The 13,147-nt window shown below is 42.3% G+C and overlaps 1 protein-coding gene across 5 annotated transcripts in view; it reads left to right on the top strand.

Annotated features, from left to right (window-relative positions):
• The window catches only part of LOC138491509 (alpha-1,4-N-acetylglucosaminyltransferase-like), a 674,441-nt gene that overhangs the window by 489,118 nt on the left and 172,176 nt on the right, over positions 1–13,147 (top strand). Inside the window, exon 1 of one of the 5 annotated variants that reach the window (XM_069618044.1) lies at positions 5,561–5,802. The exons of the other annotated variants lie outside the window; for them this stretch is intronic. The gene's annotated coding sequence lies outside the window, so the exon portion shown is untranslated. Of the gene's footprint in view, positions 1–5,560; positions 5,803–13,147 lie in introns of those variants that run through there. 5 annotated transcript variants of the gene reach the window in all.

The following is a 13,147-nucleotide window of genomic DNA, read 5'->3' as shown; positions in this document are numbered from 1 at the left end:
GCAGTCATTGTTATGCTCACCTGGCTCCCACAGAGGCGTCGATCGGAACTGGACAGCTGCGGTCTCCACCAATGTGACGCGTAGGGCCGAGATGACGGACTGGACTGGCCCACCTAGCTTCGTTTGCTTGGCCCGTAGGAATATTCTTCTGATGAGCTCTCCATCCTGCATTGAGCGCAGGGACGTGTTGATAACCAGTTGCTTCACTGGCTCGAAGGAATTAGTGAGTTCCAGAACAATATTGACTCCGAGATTCCCGGCAAGACGCCGTAAGTATAAAGTTCGTAAGAGTTCAAATGCCTGACTTTCACTCTTGTCTGATTCCTTGCAGGTTGCAGCTTGACCCTAATGAAGAGTTCCTCGTGGCAACCGTTAGTATTCTGGTAAGGATTTGTATTTTCCAACACAGTTTGATAAAATAAAGTCAATATGTAACCTGTTGCTTTCTCCCTTATTCAGGCGCTGAGAGAAAGTATGAAGTCTTGGGGAATAATACCTCTGGCAGTAAAGTCAGGTAAGTCTATTGTGGTGAGGATGGTTCCCCTTGTTAGTCCCTTTGTTTCACTTTGTTGTCCTTTTGTTTCCCCTTAGGGGCCGGGGTTCGGCGAAGATGCAGTGGAAGCTGCGCCGACCCGTGAAGAGGAATAGTACCCCCAGTGGTAAAATCAGGTAAGTCTATGGGGGGGGGGAACTAATATTCCTCTGTGTATTCCCTTAGCTCACCTTGCTGTTCTTGTCTTCTCCTTAGGTGCCGGAGTGCGGCGGGAACATGCAGGAGGATGCGGTGAAATGTGAAGATGCTGCGAAGGCCGGTGAGTTCAGCGCGGCGCTGCAGCAGGCGAGGTGACGCGCATAAAATAACTTCTTTCTTCAAGCTCGAAGGCGCGATGGATCGGGAATTCAGGTAAGGATTAAAGGTATTGTTCTTGTTCTAACCTTGTCTCCTTCTTTCTCCCTTTTTCTAGGAGCTCCAAACTCGAGGCGGGCATGTCAGAAGGCTGGATGCAGACTAATCAGGTAAGTTTGCAGCATGGTCTGCATCAGGTAAGTTTTAATCTATGAGCCTGGCGTCTATGGCACCAGGACTGACTCTCCATATGAGCCTGGCGCCATAGGCGGCAGGACTGGACCCAAATAGCCCCTAGCAGGGGTTGTTGGGCTTGCATAGGATAACTTGATGCCTGCTTCCGGGGTTGCTGGACGTGGTCTGGGTCCCCGGGGGTAGGCATTGTGACAGTCAGCTCTATATACACTGGTCTAACATAAGCTGACCAAGCTGGGGACTTCATGAACTAAGATACCACGGGTATTAAGGTCTGAATACATAATAAACATGTTGGCATTCCTTGTTTTGATAATGTAACTGCTGACTCTCGCTTCAGCAATCCTACACCCAAATACCAACAGCTTCATCAATTTCTCATGGGATTGTGCTGATGCAATGAATGCATCTGAATGTTATGTATGTGCACACACCCCAACACATGCCAGTGGGAGAATTATTTGTATTCCTATCCCCTTCGACCTGGCCAAATGGTGTTACTTCCTGAATCTGACTGCCTCCCATTGTCCCACATTACAGTACTCACTGCCCCCGGTGTGCGTCTACCCATCCTTCAGCAATATATCCCTCCCAGAATTCCAACAGTGTATGTTCCTACTGCACTTATCTCTTTCACTGATAATGGACATAAACCAATGGGCTACATGCCATACGACTGCTTATTCTCCCGTGGCGCAAGTATCTCCCTCCAACGCCACTACAATATTACGCTTCCTCCCGGTCGCACCAACATGTTGATGTCTGACAATGCCCATGGTGCACTCTATACATACAGAGGAATGCATTTCCTTTGTGGCTCTACCACGTACCAGTGGCTGCCAGCTAATTGGTCTGGTACTTGCACCAGAGGTTACATCCATCCTGCTATGAGCCATACACCTCATCTATTTAAACAGCAACAGACACCACAACGTATAGAAAGGAATGCTTGGGAATGGTTCAAGGACCTCTTAGGTTTCCTGGTTCCTAGCATAGGGACCACCATGAACAGTGCTGACCTACACGCCCTCTCCCTGCTGCTTGAACAAGTTGCGAATGACGCTGACAAAGGGTTCACTATTATGAAAACCAAATGAGTAGCACTCAGAACAATGGTTCTCCAGAATCAAATGGCCCTAGATTACCTGCTAGCTGCTCAATGCGGAACATGCAAGATTATCGGGCAATAATGCTGTACCTGGGTACCTGTTAACTCCTCCCAGGTAGATGAAGTAATAAAGCACCTCGAGGGTATTGACACCACCTTGCACGAGATAAATGCAGGATATGATACCTCCTTTTTCACTTGGTTTTGAAACACATTTGGTTTGCTGGGATCATTGATTTGACATGGTGTATTAATAATTGTTGTCATAATTGTTGCCTTTGTTATGCTGATTTTCCTTATTCACTGCCTGCTTTCATGCTGTGCCAAACAGATAACTCCCATACCTGCTGCGGCTCAGCTGATACCTCTTGCTGACCTCCTGGCTGAAATTGCACTTGTTACCTGGCCACCCTCTGACCTTAGGCCCAGGTCCTTTCCCCACCAGTCATACGCACCTGCGCTGCCTACCTGGCAACCCCCGCACTTGGGACTGTTCCTGTATCCCTGCAGTCCCACCACCAGTACTTGCCGCCTGACTTCTGCTCTTACTTTGCACTTGCCACCTGCTGGCTGTTACTTATTTTGTGATTACATATTCCCTTGTACTGCACTGTCCCCTTCCTATCACTATCTGCACTTTCCCTTTTCCCCATCCCATGCACTTGTGCAATCTGAATGTCACCTGGCCTAGTAGGATCGTTGTTTGTCCTCCCTTAGTTCCCCCCCCTTGCCTCGTCGCGCCTTGAAACACTTGTGTATAGGCACGTTATAAATGCCATATCATATCATATATCTAGAAGTTGATACAACCCCCAAGAAAGGGAACAAAGTAAATAAGGAAATGTTAGACATTCTGGGCGAACTATCTGTTGCAGAGATAGAGGAATTATTGTGGGAGGACAGGATGAGCCTATACACCCCTCATCTGGGACCACTTCCTTTCTTTGGTTCCCCACATAAATGTCACCCAATGCCCCCCACCCCCTAACCCCATCATGATCCACACCCATATGCTCCCAATGGCTATTACTGTCCCTGGTACGAGAGGTGGGATGCATCTCATCCATCGTTCCCGACAATGTCAAATTGGAAATGAGCGTGTTGTAATACGGGGAGCCCCAGGAATAGATTCAATGCTCCCTGTGTTTTTAATCTGTTTCACAGATTACCAAATGGGGGGGTTGATGTGGCAGGATTCCCCTGCTGCGGTACATCACTGTAATCATACTTATACATTAAGGGCCTTGACATACACGTTATGGCCTGAACATATAAATTAGGCCTTGACAAATACATATACATTAAGGCTGGCCAAATACGTGAGGCATTACTCTCTCCACATTGTCTCAGGCCAAAGGCCTCCTGCCTGGCCCACACCCCTCCTTGGTCTCACACACAGTGTCACCTTGCAAGACGTAGCTTTGCACAATATCACCTTATAAGGAGTATAAGAGCGTTGATGCCAAAACGGCTTTCTGATATTGCCAAAGCTGCTTACTGTTATGTCAACATAATGTACCCGACATGAAACCGTAAGGCTTTTGAACAACACACTCCTTTCTGCTTTTACCAAATGTTTACAAATGTCATGGAATCAATTATACTATATAACAGAGAAGCTGGCCCCTTGAGGGCGGAGCTCTGTTAGACAACTGCTCCAAGTACGTTGTCATTCTCTCTCTCTATTGCAATTGCTGTATAGTACTTTCCAATAAGAAACCTTTCATTTATCTATCAGTGTCTGGAATAACACTTGCTGCGGGGAAGGAAATGGTGGGGGTCCTAAGGGTGTACCAACTGTACATCATGAGGAAGAAGGGTTCTATCAATCCACAATATTATCAAAAGTGTATTGTGCTTTCAAAACTGCTATACAAAGTCATGTGTGAAATTGCTTTTGAAAACAGAAAAAGGTTGCAGTTGGTTTAAATCTAAACCTGATAAAGGAATGCTAGTGCTCATGATCTTGTAATGATCAAAGGGATGGTTTAATTTTGGCATTCAGGGGGTTTTGTGGGACAGGAAGGTTGAACTGTTTATTTGGCCTGTGTTCCAAGTACATGAGACCCAAAAGTGAAATCAGTGAGTTTCTGTATTGAAGCTTTGTTTTTTGCCACAGGGAAGGTGGCGTGTGCAATCATTTGGCGCAAATATTAATTGAACTTATTATTTAATAAACATATATTCTTTCTGTACCCCAGCCTGGTGCTTTGCTTATTGGTGGCGTGGGGGAATGGGAGGGGCTGAGGGATCCCCTCTATATGAGTCATATACAGGGCTAGACTGAATCAGAAACATTATATATTGTCTGGCACTTTAATTGGGGGGAGGGAATGTACTCCCCATGTTAGTGGTAGTATCTAAATATATTGGTACAATATTCTATTACTATGGGCATCAGGCAATTATTTTCAGAAAGTGATCATCATTGCTGGATTGTCAGTTTATATGTGTTACAATCACTGACTACAACTTCCTCTACATACTTCTTTCTCCCTGGTGTGCACCAATATAAACTGAATGACAAACACATCGTCTGAAGATTGAACAAATTGTGCCCTTCGTATGTAAATGACTTCAGACTATTTAAGGGTACAGAACCCATTACACACCCATTTTAAATTAGTCAACATATTTAGCATTCTTCTTCTGCAAGCATCCCTTTGGCTTAGTGCTCGAATAATAATCAAGGTATGTTAAATTAGCAAAGCTTTTAATAAGCTTTCCCAATATCATGGATTTCAAAGAGCTTTCCCAATATCAGAGACCAATGTATATAGATTACACATACATAATGTCCTAAAGTGTCTGGGTGATTTGAGAATTACAAATACTCATTGACATAGAAACATATAGCGCATTTAAATGTGCCGAGCTGATTTTAGTGTTTTGGTATTTTTCTGGAGGCGTCATGTCAGGTGCATAGAAAGCTTTATTGATGGTGACAATACAGACTGTGTTCCTGTGCAGCATTTCTGCCACTAGAATACTTACTTGCAAATACTTCTGGATCCACAAATAACTTGTTTGATTGTGAGAACAACCCTACCTGCTGTGAGGGTAAGGGGGACTGCTTGTTAGACATTATTAAACAACAAGTGAATAAGCAACTTAGCTTTCTCTACCCCTGGAGAGTAAATGGAGCTCGGGTGCGTTTTAGGAAGTAAATAAGACCAAGTCATATTGTGGCCTTTATCCATGCCAATAGGCAATTATACTTGCTAATTCGCATCACAGTGCTCTATCACACAGGCCTCTTCTACGTACCACTGAAGTCCTTGTACAGTTACTGAGAAACACGCCTTCCTATTTTCTACAGAGCTGAACACATCTCCAACTTCCTTCCTCTGCATGACTGAGGAAACTGATGTCATCAGACATTTCAGCAAGGCAGCCTCACTTGAACAATACATTGGTACTGGGAAGAAGAAAGCATGCGAGAGGACGTAAAGCCAGCGACGTGTACCCGGGGTACCTTTACTTTGCAATGGTTGGAGACTCTTCTGGGTATTGTTTCCTCTCACCTAGTCAGCCAAGCAGCTTTGGCACAACTTTCGTACTTTCCTAAACGTGAAGGCAGCACCACCGTTTCTGAAATTACAAAAGAGCGTTGTCTCGGAGACTGCGCTTGTCTTTGGCTGCCATTCTAAACGTGAGTAAATTGTGTCTGTCATATGAAACCTATCTTGCGGTTTTCATTCGGTTCCTATTTATTGAAAATTGTATTTACTACATTTGGGTGCTGAGGAAACGCCCCTGATGTTGATTATCTCTCATTTGAATGTTTGGGTGATGTGTCCAGGAGAAATCATCATTTTCAGTTTTTGAGGCTTTTACTGTGTGGCTCTGATAAGCCTGGGAACTGTGTGCATTGGCACGTGTATTGCATTGTGGTGCCTGTGTAGGATCTATTCACTTTTAACAATAGCCTGGAGATTAGGGTTGTACCGAACTTCGGCTTAGAGTAAGTATTCAGACAAATTCTTTCTGAAAACATTGATATTTGGCTCTGTTAAAAACAGTTATTGCTATTAAGCTGCCAGTTTAATGCAATAGAAAAACTCAGAGAGTCAAATAGGGAGATTGCATTGAAATGGGAATGGAATAAACTAATATCTGAAAGTAATCCTGATTAAATATAAAACTACAGTGCATATTTCTGTGTTTGGGGGAGGAAGAGTGAGAAGTTAGCGTGGTGTATTCCTGAGGGAAATGACTATGGAAAAGCTTGAATTAGTAACAAGTAGTGGAAACCAGTGGGACTGGAGTCATCAATTAAATGTCAGGCAGAGTGAGGTGCCCACATAAAAGGCCTGTGAAGAACTTCATGTTGGAAAATCTCTCCAGATCCCCTGCGTGCCATCAGAAAGAAAGGTATAAGGACTCTGTTTGGGACACAGTCACAGAACTATGCACTGTTGGTGCATTTGGTGGAGGGCGGGGGATCATTGGAAATCAGAGGATAAACAGATGGGCCTCTGATGCATCAATAAGGGTCAATTAAATGACACGCAGCCTATGATGTGGCCAACATTCTACAACCCATATTGGCCTTTTGAGAGCACTTGCTTATTGGGGTATCTTTCAAATAACACTATCAGACAGTCTGTCCCAAAAAGGAAACGTGTGAGAGAGTTATGAAAGTGATAGAGAGCCCTACCTTTGCTATTGTGGGATGGAGTGTTATATTATGCATGTAAATGTGATTTGTACCACACACTGCTGCGATTTGGATGGTCTCCAGGTGCTCTGGAGGATCTGAAACGAAAGAGGGGGAGGGAAGGATTTGTAAGAGGGAGGAGAGGTAGAGTGTACAAGTGCTTTGCTCTTCAGTTGGTAGTTTCAGTTCGGAAATAAAACGGGCGCTGTGTGTTGGGTTTGCTTCAAGGTAGTGTGGGTTGGTGAGTGTGCGAGTGCCTGAGGCTGCATAGATTGTTTAGTTTGCCAGTGGTGCACTGTTGAAATTAGACCCTGCTGTGACTGAGTGAATTCATGAAAGAGGTGAGCATTTTGCTACAAGATTTTAGAGTTGATGTTCTGGTAGTCATGTGTGCGTGTTGTTTTCAGTGATTGTGTGGTGTTTATAGGAAAATTGAGCGTTTTAGTCGAATTAAAAGTATGAATGGTGGTCCTTATGTGGATGTTGCATAGATAATTTGGTTTGGACTGAAGTAGCTTATGCAGTGGGTAGGGATATTACTTTTTCTTTCAGTGTGTTTGCCCAGTTTGGTTAATCTAGGAGGCAAAAGGTGACTCCATAATTTGTTGTGTGCCTCTTTGTATTGAGATTGGAATTTTCTCTCAGAATGGGTTTGGTTCTTAGCTTGCCAAATGAAAGAAAGCAGTTTCAGTGAGTTCCTGACTGTCAGATGTTCATCATTGTGAGTATTTCCATGGAAAGATAGTTTCAAAGTTTTGTTGAGATTTATGAGAATGTAATGATGCACGAAAAACAAGTCCATTAACAAAAATAAGGAAGTGTGCCAGGTGCAAGAAAAACTGTTTTATTCATTTTTTAAACAAAGTGTCGGCAAGAAGTTAAGCAAGATTAAAAAAAAAAACCTCAATGAGCCCACATCGGCCTGAAGATTATAAGGTGAGACACCACACACTTTATATAGTCATAAAAAATAACACATGTGGCATTTTCTAACATCATTCGGTACTCTAATCAATACCCTATGCATCCCTATACATTGGAGTCTACCATTGGCTAGTCTATTATCTACAACCCCACCCAGGTCCAACCCCTCATCATAGTTGTCATTACAATAACATATGTACCACACAACCTGGTTGTTTGGCGCATTTCATACTGACCGTTATAAGACTGCTTTCCTTCCATTGGATGACACCACTTGGTTCGGCCTCGAATGTTGCAACAATTCTAGACAGTCCAGTTATTATTGAATGTATTGAAGTAACGAATAGAAAGATCAAACCCCTGTTGTTATGAACAAAAAGGTACTTTCATCTCATTTCCCATGCCAGGGACACATTTGTCCCACACAGCTTCCCTAAAGATGACAATTCTAGTTAGCATCTGTCATCTCGATACTCGCTGCCAACACACGTCCATAATTCTATAATTGGGTCAGGGGATGAATACCAATTTTTTATCAGGCTCTGTCTGCCTTCAATATTGTCTTTTATTTTGCTGTATTTAACACAAGGTGTAGTGGCACCAAATGGGCATAGGGTGCACTGTGTATAAAACTAGTTTAGTGTTTTGGCACTATTTCCTCTTGGGCACCATGCACATGGCAATCAAGGCTTATGTGTGTTTATTCAATTACTGTTTGGACCATAAATACTTGCAATATTCCTGCTCTTGTATCATGGGAACGACATCTCATGGACGCTCTGTAGAGCACTGTCGTGTACTCTATTCCACTGTAACCTTGGCTGTCTAATACTTCCTGGTGAGAAAGGGTTTTTCATAAAATTGTGCAAATCTAGCTGGCTGTAGCTCTGAAATAACATGTTGTTCATTTTTCACACGTGGCCTTGGTGCAAAATGGCGAGACATTTGCTCAGTGTTGCATTTATAGTTCATCAGGAATACTGATTCTCGTGTCTGTATCTCTTAGTATTCTTCTCAGTGTATTCAGCACCCTATATTTGACATTGATCTTCTCAGCACCCTATATTTGACATTGAACTTCTCAGTGTATTCAGCGCCCTATGTTTGACATTGATCTTCTCAGTGTATTCAGCGCCCTATATTTGACATTGATCTTCTCAGTGTATTCAGCACCCTATATTTGACATTGAACTTCTCAGTGTATTCAGCACTCTATATTTGACATTGATCTTCTCAGTGTATTCAGCGCCCTATATTTGACATTGATCTTCTCAGTGTATTCAGCACCCTATATTTGACATTGATCTTCTCAGTGTATTCAGCACTCTATATTTGACATTGATCTTCTCAGTGTATTCAGCACCCTATATTTGACATTGATCTTCTCAGTGTATTCAGCACCCTATATTTGACATTGATCTTCTCAGTGTATCGTGGCACAACTACCTATAGTGTTGCAAACTACTTCTATTCTACTAGTGTTTATATCCTAATGGCAATATAGTAAAATACTTAAGTTCTACTTTTCTTTATATTCCAGTAGTAACATAATTAAACCCTTGTCACTGTTCTCCTTGTCTTGGTGTACTGTTTGAATTCAGGCATATTGAAAACAGTTGGGGATACAGGGCCTTAAAACCATCAATGTAAGTGTTCATTTTGAGGGTATGTGGGCGGCGCATGAAGTGGCATTTGCCCCATTTGCACCATAACAAGAAGGCTGATGCACCATATTTCATTTCTGAATATTGTTTGGATTCAAGGCATAAGTCAACGCTATATCTCAGGGTTCGGTCGGGTGTGTAGATGGAGATTTCTTCTTGCATGCATTCTGCTGCTTGGACATGAATGACTCTGTGGGTTTTGCAGAGTGCTTAGCAGTACATCCTTTTTCTGACCAGTAGCCAGAATAGGGATATCAGTGCTGGTGTGATGTGCTCTCTGTTGAAGAGTGAGGGACCTCCAAAAAGCCACGGGAGGTGGGTGGGGTTATGTCCACTGAGATGTAATGCAATTGAGTGACTTCACAACAAGAATGTGATTTCTTTGAGCTTGTAGGGTTTGGTTAAGTTAAGTCACATGTCAGACATTTCTACGTATGATAAACATATCTGCTTCTCTGGTAGAGGCCTTTCTCATGTTTGGGTTATGTGAGAGGGAGTTAGCAAATAGCATGCAGCTGGAGTCCACTTTCCTCACGTGTACCCTTGAAGGAAGGTTTGAAATTAACTTGTCATGCAAGTTTACTCAGAACTCACAAGAGATTGTGATGTGTGCGAATCACAACGGCCACTGCAAATTACAAAATCCAATTTGTTCTTTGCAACCTAGTACTTTAAATTTGTAAATGCCTGCCATTTTGAGTAGCACTGGTTTTGATTATGCAACATCCTTACATACAGAAGGCTCATACTTGTTTGCCATTCTGTTCTTTTCTGGTTTATGTGTAAAAGGATGTCATTTTGAGTAAAAAATAAAGAGAAATAAATGAAACAGGAATACATTTTTAAACTAGTGTTTTTTTATTTTTTAAAACTATTCGCCTACATGTTTGGCTTCAGCCGACTCATTGACGGACTATTCTGTGTTTGTCTGAATACATGATGTGCTGCTATTCGGTACACACCTACGGGGATGCTTGCCTTTCTACCAACGTGCTATGTCTGCCCCTGTCTGTGTTTGTCATTGCCATATACAAGTGGCAGCACTGGAAGAATAGGAAGCATTCACTTCTTAAATACATGGTTTCCATTAATGTGGCATATGTTTCGTTGCTACTCTTTTTAAGAAATGATCCTTTGGGATGGCTGAACTTCCCTTTTACTGCTGAAAGTTATGCATTTGCGTATAGGTTGTCATGTTTCCTGTAACGCTTTTCTGCTTCTTATGATCAGTTTGGCAGCAATAGTGAAAACATGCAATATTTTGAACACTGCATTCCTAAAGCCTGTCTAATTATACGGCCATGAGGTATATTCTCTCTGATACTTTGGAATTACCCCATGAACTAAAAAACACATAACTATGGCTTCATTTCATTTTTAGACTTCCTACAATTTTTACCTCCATCTATAAAAGTGTAAACCCATAGAATGTCCATATGTTTGTGTCCCTTAAACATAACTATCCACTTAAGGGTTAGAAATATGTGGGGGGATGGAGGTGCAGAAGGCACCCAGGAATTGATCATGTTTGCATTGAATCCCTTTAGCTCTATAATGCATATGAGGGTAATGACTGCTCTTAAGTGCATTATTTTACGTGGTAGAGTTTTAGTGTTATTCGCTAATTCGCTATATGTATTTCCATTTCCCAACAGGGATGGCAATGCATTTTTTTTAAATACCCAAAATAAAATGTAAGGCCTCATTAAAAACAAAAAATAATTAAAAAAAACTATTGGAAATCGCTTGGAGGGGGTTGCAATTTTCTCTAATAAGTTTCGTGATGTGCACAATAAAGTGGAAAAAAGTGCTATCGCATGCAAAATCGCCTTAAAACACATTTTGCACATAATCGAGTTTAAAGTCTAAGTGCCTGCGGCAATTTACGCTTGAAAGGGCAGTTACGATGAAGTCACTGTTCACTTTGTATTGTTTGACATGTGCAACTTGATGTATTTTGATCCATTGATTTGTACTCTTTTTATGGCTGAAGCAGGAAATATTGCTTGGGTAACCATCAGGGTGATTGGATTCCTAATCACTTGAGGACTGTCCTGTGTTTCCTCCACGGGTTACCCATGAAAATTCACTTTCCATAGACAATTTATTGATTGGTATGTACTGAATTATTAAATGGTACTGGATACGTGCATGGTGATTCAATTTGAAGCACATCCCAGCAGCAAACAAAAGAGGTCAGAGCAGTCTCATGATTGGCTGCTTTACATGAACGTTTCGTTGCTACTCTTTTTAAGAAATGATCCTTTGGGATGGCTGAACTTCCCTTTTGCTGCTGAAAGTTATGCATTTGCGTAAAGGTTGTCATGTTTCCTGTAACGCTTTTTTGCTTCTTATGATCAGTTTGGCAGCAATAGTGAAAACATGCAATATTTTGAACGCTGCATTCATAAAGCCTGTCTAATTATACGGCCATGAGGTATATTCTCTCTGATACTTTGGAATTACATCATGAACTAAAAAACACATAACTATGGCTTAATTTCCTCTTTAGACTTCCTACAATTTTTACCTCCATCTATAAAAGTGTAAAACCCATAGAATTTTCATATGTTTGTGTCGCTTAAACATAACCATCCACTTAAGGGTTAGAAATATGTGGGGGGAGGGGGGTGCAGAAGGCACCCAGGAATTGATCATGTTTGCATTGAATCCCTTTAGCTCCATAATGCATATGAGGGTAATGACTGCTCTTAGAAGACAAAAGACTGCACGGTAGAATGAGGGGAGGTGCCATTGCCTGGTCCTAAAAGCATACTTTCACTCCTTCGATACAAACCCATCAGGTTGTTTGTTAAACATCTTTAATAAAGTAGGCAAAATCCCCTTAGGGGAATTTTGATTTGCTAAAATTATGCACGGAGCAGTAGGGCACTTTTAGAAGTCTTACTGGCCAATTGGTGATCTCGAGTATGCGACTGGGTCTTGAAATCAAATAAAGTCTGGCCAGATTGGCTAGATGAAAAACTGGAAATCTGATAGTTTTGGGGCAAGGGAAGCTGAACGAGCGTCATTGTTGTTTATGCAAAGTACTCTGGAGCTCAAAAGTAGCTCAAAAGTAGAATGAACCCGAGAGAGATCATACCATACTCAAACAGACATACTTGTCTACTTGTTTCAAACCTGCAGACACATTATGTCCCCTGGCGATGCCCGGGGAGTGGGTGATGCCATGTCCTGGGCAAAGTGGCCATTGGTCATGGTGACAGACCATATGCAGTGACCACTTTGGGTGATTGGAACTGCAAGGGCTGAGCCACAAGTTTGGCTCAGAGGAAATTTGCTCATATGCATGGTTACGGTGTCTAGTAGATACACTTCAGACACTCTCAACACATGGGTTTGGCCATAAAGCATGACCTGTTGGCTCCACAGGTGGCTTGGAAGTGCACAGGGCATGTTTACATCACCAGAGTGGGCTCTGGATCACCAGAGCAACTCAGTTAATAAACCCTTTATTCGCCATGAGTTTCACAAATCTTAATTGGACAACTAATCAATGCACAAGACACAGAAGCTTGCTGCAAATTCATCAGGGATTTGTCTCCCCCTAAAGCCCGTCCTGTGGCACATCTTCACTAAATTATGAATATAACACTCTAGGTCTGTTTTGGGTGAGTTTGTTCAGGCTTATTAAGGAGTAAAGAAGCTGAAGAAGTGGAAATGTTGGAGAGCGTAATGTGGATGCGTGTCACACTTCGCCCCATGTGCAAGCGGCTGTTAGCCTCCCC

The sequence above is a fragment of the Ambystoma mexicanum genome, chromosome 10 (genome assembly GCF_040938575.1).
Source record: "Ambystoma mexicanum isolate Mex_15411 chromosome 10, UKY_AmexF1_1, whole genome shotgun sequence".
NCBI lineage: Eukaryota > Metazoa > Chordata > Amphibia > Caudata > Ambystomatidae > Ambystoma > Ambystoma mexicanum.
This window is presented reverse-complemented; position numbering and strand designations above follow the sequence as displayed.